The sequence below is a fragment of the Cupressus sempervirens genome, chromosome 8 (assembly GCF_028749045.1).
Source record: "Cupressus sempervirens isolate cs-2001-9-10 chromosome 8, ASM2874904v1, whole genome shotgun sequence".
Classification (NCBI taxonomy): domain Eukaryota; kingdom Viridiplantae; phylum Streptophyta; class Pinopsida; order Cupressales; family Cupressaceae; genus Cupressus; species Cupressus sempervirens.
In genome coordinates, this window is record NC_143125.1 from 392,027,149 (window position 1) to 392,034,890 (window position 7,742).

Consider the following 7,742-nt stretch of genomic DNA (forward strand, 5'->3'; position numbering starts at 1 on the left):
TTAACCAACTAAGCTCAAATATGACCATTGTATGTAACCAATCTCTTTAAGCAATCTTCAGCTGATACTGCATAACCTCTGATAGCTGGAACCAATTAGATTTTTTGTTTTCAATGATCAAATATGGCTGAAACCCTAGCAAGTTTCTTTTTGATGAAAGAACTCCAAAATGCATAAGTCAAATATCATCAAAAAAGAATTTATTTGCTTTTGGAGACCACCTTATAACTTCAACTCTTTAATAGCATGTAAAAGCTGGATTGGCTAGTATAGCGAAAATCTGTAATCATTTGCGATTAATCGCTAGTGAGGGATAGCGTCGATTTATTTCCTGCAAAATCAGTAGAAATTGCATTGACCAGTCAACAATTTTTGCCCAATTAATCATGTTTAATTGACGCAAATAATACTATTAATCACAAATAATGAGATGGTGAAATGGCACCAAAAAAACCTAATTTGAACCAAAAAAATATCATTTCTTCTCTATTTAAGCTGCCATGCAAGCCTGGAGATACATTCGACAAGCTGTTCATTCATAGTTTTTACTGAGGTTCATCGTTTTTGCAAAGGTTCATCATTTTTGCAGAGAGAAGTTGGAGTTGTCTTCATTGTTGTCTGTCACTTTTCACCATTGTTCTGTCATATTTCCAGGCATTTTTCTGCTCTTTTTTAAATGACATGTTTTCTTAGCATTAATCGACATGAGTGTTAGATCTGAATTTGTTAACCAAAATTTTAAACTATAATCTTCGTCCAGCGACTTAGCATCATAGATGGAGAATCATTACAAATTACCAAAATTTTCTACAATGCCAAATTTTGAAATCAATCATTATAATCAAGAATTTTGAGGACCCAAGTTTGTGGCCTGTCCATTAAATTGGAATAAAAAATAGAGCTCTACTATAAAATTGAAAACCTAGAAATACGATGGTTTGAAATTAGTGCAAACAATGGCTCTTGCTCATAGATATTTGCCCCTTGAAAGCATAATGAGATTCCATAACTAATCTATATAGTGCAGACAAATATTTGATCCATCAAGTGCAATCTAACAAGACCCGCAAATTCCTGAGACCCTAAGGCACCAAAAATATGAGTCTAGCTTCTACCTCAGTCAAAATTATATTCTTTAATGATTTCTTGAAGTAATTTTGTTTTTTTTTAAGTAATTTTTTACAGTTTTACTTCTAGTTTCTACATTTTTTTGCAAGTCTGATTTTTTCCCAGTTAATTCCATTTTTTTCAAAAAAATCCTACACTTTTGGTTTGTCAATTTTTTCCTAGAACGATTTATACTTCTATCAACCCGCTTCCAAATCCAGTTTCAGGTTTTCAATAATTATCTCAAACCGACCTGCAATTTATGCAATTAATTATGTATTTTAAGATGCATTTAATTGACAGTCATGGCCCCATTTCAAATAAAGTGATTTTTAATACCTTATATTATAATTGCACTATTAATAAACTAATCACTTTATTAATAATTGCATAACTCTGTAAATAATCATTATTTCTCAGTCCTATCTAAACCTAGAAGTCGACTATTGTGTCCACCATGCATCCAACTGCCTTTCTAAAAATAGTAAGGGTTTTTCTCTAACAACCACTCACTTGTCATAAAAAGTAAGTCCATCAAACTGGGCTCAAAAACAATTGACAAGGCAAAATCCATAACCTAGCAAAGAAATGGAGTGATTAATGTCAGCAAATGCCCAAGTAACTCCCTTTGAAGATTGTTCATCCATCACAATTAGCCTACAAGGCTCAAGGTAATTGGCTAATATATTATGAACCGTACCATCTCAAAAGGGGGACATTACAGTCCGCTCTCCCTAAAATTGTTTGTCCCCTGTCCCCAAGCACTCTCAAAAGCAAAATAACACACTAATCCACCCAAATCCCAATGGTAGAACTGTGTAACGTCCATGTTGATGGCAAGTAGCTCTTGTAACACCAACACTAGAATAACTAACAGAACTTGCAAAACTTATTCGAATCCAAATGTAGATGTCGCAGGAGTGAATATCTCATAAGGAAGCAACTCAAGCGGCTGACAAAGGTTGCTTCCCAAAACTATGGAAAGTGAGCTGTCATACACACTGTCCAACCCATGCCCAACTAAACTGTGCATCTCAAAGGGGTCATGCATAAGAGGGTCAAAAGGAAAGTTATAGGCATTCCTCACTGTGTAAACTCCTAGAAACTCCTCACTGAGCTCTGTCTAAAATCCTGATGCACTGGAAGGATCAAAAACTCTGAACACAAGCCAACCAAGAAGAGCATCCTCAGACTTCTACTGCCCAAGTTTGAACTCAACTTCACCATACCCCTGGTGGTGTAGCCAAATAATGGGACCCACCCAAACTGCAGTTCTAACACTGTCATCACTCTAGTCCCAAAGCAAACAAAACTCAAATCCATCTGCTATGGGAAGATACAAATCACGGAAGGTCTCTGCAATACCACAACTTTCTCCATCCTCTGCTAAATTGTCATGGATGTGCTCACCTTGCAAGAAATCTAACTTCCAGCTCTTGATTCCATCTACTGCAGCTAGCAAATACCCATCCCACAAAGGATGGTACAATCTCGGAGCCAATCCACACTAATGCATCATCAATTCCTTTGTGTGTCGATCAAAAAAGAAGTGACGAATACTCCCCTCTACTCAATCACGATAAAAAGCTTCTACCTCAGTCAACAGCTAAATGTCACAGTTCTGGATATAACCCTCATCATTTGACTCGTCACCAACAATGTATGGTGGATGTAACTAGAGGTGAACCTAGTACTACATGTGATTCTTTGTTGCTCTCAATAGATGCACTCATCCCATCTATATCAATTGTACCTATAATTGTTATAGGTGTAGCCACATCCTAAAACTACTCACACCCATAATCCATGGCTATGAGATCATCACCAATTACCACTGTAGAAGACTCTATTGTATCTGTAGCTGGTGAAGATTGTGCCCAACTCAACTCCGTGGTAAGCTCCTCAATCCTTGACTGACACAAACGAAGGGCCAATTGCACACTCTCCAAGGAGTCCATAGTCACATCAAGCTCGTGAGTGAGCTTGTCTACCTCCTCCTTCTTCCCCTTCAAGTCATCATAACAAGTGCAATCCCACTTGAGAAGATAATCCCTACCAACCAGTAACAATAAGTAGTTATCTTTCATTACTCCAATCACTTCTCAAAGTGCATGCAACTCTGTCAGGGAAAGGGCACTATCGCCATGCTCATTTGTCATACCAGTAAGCTAACCAAAGGTAGCCAACATCTGACGAGCAACATCAAAATGCTCTATGACTATGGCAATCATGTTGTCACTAACTTGAACTCACCCAACCAAATGATGAGGATTCTAAAACTTGTAACTCCCACGCAAATGCTCAGACACAAAATTTGCACTATGATATGAGGTTGTATCTACATCGCTCACCTCATGATAAGCAACATCATAAGTGCTATCATCAACGCACCCATCAACAACTAAGGTACTGTTGTTATGTACCTCAAAAGACGGCTCAACTGGTGAGGTGAAAGTTGTTTTGACAATCTCTTTACACAATTTTGCTACCAATGTAACTGCAAGCCATCCAACTCACAGTTCTGGGATTTGATGCCACTAATTGAATTTTCTAACTTATTTTCCTAAGACTGATTTGAAAAATCAGATCCATCATGACATGAATCTACCTTACCAATCTCATTTTCAGCACCCAAATCTTGAGTACCTTCATGGAAACAAACTAAAAGCATGTTTCTTAAGTGAAATGGCTGCTTCCTTGTGATAGTGCAAAGAATTCTGACTGCTGCTGCAAAAATCATAATTGTTAGAGCTTGTATCATCTGCATATTCCTCATCTTTGACACTTCCAACTTGCATGCCAAAGTTCATAGATCCTTCTACAACATTTCTGTCATTTACTAACACATCTACATCATGTTTAAGCTCAATAGTTTGGGTGCAATGTAAATCAGCATGCGTATAAGTCTTCTTAATCTCAAGGGCTTCAACATGGGATCCTCTGTGCCCTTCCAAATGATGTGATTCATAAATCCCATCATCTACATGCAACATGTGCATCTCCAAATCTGTCTCCTTCATGACTTCCTCATCAATGCATCTGAGGTCTTCCTCAGGCTCCTTTTCCACATTATTGGTACTTTGTTGCTTAGGCTCCTGAAAACCTTTGCAAGTGAAGCATAGACCTTGTCTTCTCATTTCATTTCTGCTCATTAGGGGAGTTCCTATAACCTGGTTATTGAGTTTAGAAGTAGATCCATCCTCATTATCTGATTCAGTATCTCTACCATACATACCTACTCACACTATGCCCATGACTGAAAGCTAAGTCACAAGGTTCGAGTTCGAGTTCGTGTTCGACAACAATAAAATTCAGATGAAGTTCGACAAAAGTAAAAAGTTCGAAAAAAAATTCAACATTTAATTTTCCTTATATAAATTTAATTTTTTATATATAATAATAAATTGATTAAATTATAAAAATAACTTAACATCATTAGATGAAATTGAAATAAAATAAATTATTTAATTATTTATTAAAATAAAATAATATTACTTTAAATTTGAAACTTAATGTATATATTTTAGTTTTACAATTGATAAGCTAAAATTATAGAAAATAGATCAATGTAAACATTACAACAAATTTAAAATCAGTATAATGTAAACAAAATTAAAGTTTTAATTATTTATTTAATTAACATATAAATTAGAAAAGTGTTATTTATACTATATAGTATATGAAATAATAAGTAATAAATATATCTTAAATATGTACATTAAGTAATGTGTTTTAATGTATTATTTAGTACTTCATATACATTTGCGTATACATTTGCGGGACTTAAAAATACTTGGAGGACTTGTATTATCGACTCTCATTTTGAGCGCTCACCATGCTGGAGAGGATTTGTGTTACAGGGAACAATCCAGACGCCTAGTAGACAATCTCTTTGTGCGGATTTTCTTTTGCAGGGATTTTCTTTTGACTATTGGCGTGTCTTGCAGCGATATGACTCGTACATTTCCCTAGATTCCAATATTGGTGTGTCTTGCATCAATAATATTTCTTCATTTCAGGACTTCCATTCATTCCACCCGAGAATGTGTTTCAAAGATCCAAATGTATCAACTAAAATAGCCCTAACCCTATTGCATACGATTTTTGGGACGAATAAGAGCAAATTTTATAGATTCTTTCAGAATTCGCCGAATTTCGAATTTCATACATGAAATGCGGCGAACCCTGTGACACAGACTGAAAGTTTTTCCTTTAGACAAAATTGCCTCCTTATACACCGTCCTAATTTACATTACCATCCCAATCTCTTCAGGCCTCAAGATAACAACATGGTTCAAAAAATTATTAAGAGACTGTTGTGCTTTAAAAGCATCTGGCATATTCTGATAGTCCTTAAAGAGTTGAGGAGCTTCCCAATCACATCTTTCCCCGATCTTGAGGCATCCTATTTAATCTCTTCCCTGGATTTCCCTACGATACTTGTAGTAACCCATAAATGGAACTTACGAGTGCTGATTGCTCAAAATTCAAAAATCAACTAGGTGAGCTCTATGAAATTTTTAATCCAACTCCAACAGTGTCCAGAAATCGCTTTGATACCATTGTAAGAACCCTATCTAGGCAAATTCTTGTAAACACAAATTTTCATCTTATTTGTGTATGTTTGATGAATGAATGTGATATATTTGCAATGTTTGATATGACAATATAATGCAGCAAATAAAAGATATTGCAATTATAATTCTTTTTATACTTGGAATTTTCACAAAATAATGATGACCGAAGTCATTAAATAGCCCCTATTTTCTATAACAACAATACTCAGAAAATCTAGTACTTACAATTAATGAACTCACATGTAATACATGCCTTGAAAGTTGAAACCCTTTGAAAGGATGAATATCAGCAGCATAGTTCTTCAACAAATGCAAAAATTTCAAAGTTACATGTCTGGAAGAATTTATTTATAGACCCTTTAGCACTTCCTCATCCAATTATCAGCACTTGAGAAAATCATCAACGTAGTTCATAGAATATTTCTAAGAAAAATTTAAGATTCCCAAAATTGAATGCGTACTACTGGGAGATATTAAATTGTCATCTCAAATCTCGTGGCATCTAGACTCTAGAAAACCGCCGCTCACAATAATCGCCAACTAAAACATCGAAATACAGCAACACCATGCCAGAAACAATCTCTGAAAGCTCCAGAACCTGCGACATAAATGTATTCAGAACAAAAAATGGCACCGCTCAGTCCTTCCAAAATATAAAGACACGCAGAGCAGACAACGTCATGAGAATAAATTCAACATGAGCGAGTACCTCAATCAAGGCATGTTTAACACTATGCGGCGTGATTTTTTTCAAAAGGTAAGAGATACTTGATTTGATTCGGTCTTCGTCCGGCTCTACCAATCTTAGTTACAGCATACATGGTTGCGTCACTGATTTATTAGGGGAAATATCTTGCACAACAATGCTTACTGAAAACTTGCTACACTCTGCTAGACTGCGGATCTTGAGGTCTGTTATCATCTAGATTGTATGTTAATTACCAGTTACTTGTCAAGTGGTATTTGGTCTGTTGGTGAAGCTTGGTTCTAGCAAAAGATCAAGTCTTGCCGAATGTAAAGGTCAATGATATTCTCAAGGAATGAAGCAGAGATCATGTCCAGGCGAAATTGATCCACTAAATAACCTCAATCAATTATTTGGACACTTATAATTCACATTTCAATATCAAAAAAATGCTACAGTAATTCAGTATCTTCTCTCGTAAAATATTGCCAGCCACATAATATCTTGAAACACCTGAATTGAATTACTGTCGATTTCCAGTATACAATCATTATTTCTTATAATAAAGCATATACAAAACCCATCGAGCTCGGATTGGATAGCAACCCTACTAACAGGTTTTTCTGACAATTGACCAACATAATCCAACAACATTTTCGCACATTTTAGAAGAAGTATACGGGTTATTTAAAAAAATGTTTTCAGACAAAATCGTTTTCCTGTCCATTTGAAAGAGCCCAATCATATGATGGGGGATTGGAGGAGTACAGAATGTGTCATTTAGGATTTTAATTACTAACCTTGAGAGGTTTGGCTGTTTCCTCCCTTCTTGGCGGACTAGATCTCTAGATTGTCGTCTGATTGATATCGATTGCTTTGTTGCAAATCTATTGCGGTTTGAACTTTAACCCGTGGCTAAATAGCAAACTAAAACGTAGCTTTTATGAAGACATCTAAAGGAAAAACACCAGTGTCCCCTTTAGCCATCGCGTTGTAGTTGTCTATTTAACTGGTTCCTCAATTTTGTTGCCTCTTCAAAAACACTTTATCACATGCAATCTTAAAGTCGAGATCACAGTTCCGTATGAAATCCTTTTGGCGGAGGTGGGTTCCTTTCTATTAGAAGCCGTCGCATTGATCCGAATGCTAAGCTATTTAAAGAAAACCCAAGGTCTAGAAACACATCGTTGGCCCAAGTTGGTAATAGAGGAAAAACTTGTGAGGCGGAAAAACACATGGATGAAACAAAATGACAAATGGATGCAAAAATGGGATATCAACATCCAAGCTTTCTCAGATAACATTAAAGAAATAAAAAAGTTTGTCAATGAAAAATTTGGCAATATTCTGTGGACAAGACACATAGGGAGGAA

The 7,742-nt window shown here is 35.8% G+C and overlaps 1 protein-coding gene across 22 annotated transcripts in view; it reads right to left on the bottom strand.

Moving 5' to 3' along the window:
• The window catches only part of LOC149542936 (pto-interacting protein 1-like), a 206,594-nt gene extending 199,312 nt beyond the window's left edge, over positions 1 to 7,282 (bottom strand). For 4 of the 22 annotated variants that reach the window (XM_089797867.1, XM_089797861.1, XM_089797860.1 and 1 more), the window contains exons 1-2: positions 7,170 to 7,282; positions 222 to 331 (exon numbers count right to left, since the gene is read on the bottom strand). The gene's annotated coding sequence lies outside the window, so the exon portion shown is untranslated. Of the gene's footprint in view, positions 1 to 221; positions 332 to 5,909; positions 6,062 to 6,145; positions 6,283 to 6,393; positions 7,030 to 7,169 lie in introns of those variants that run through there. The other 18 variants (XM_089797866.1, XM_089797862.1, XM_089797850.1 and 15 more) reach the window with 15 other exon arrangements.
• Between the last annotated feature and the right edge of the window lie 460 nt (positions 7,283 to 7,742).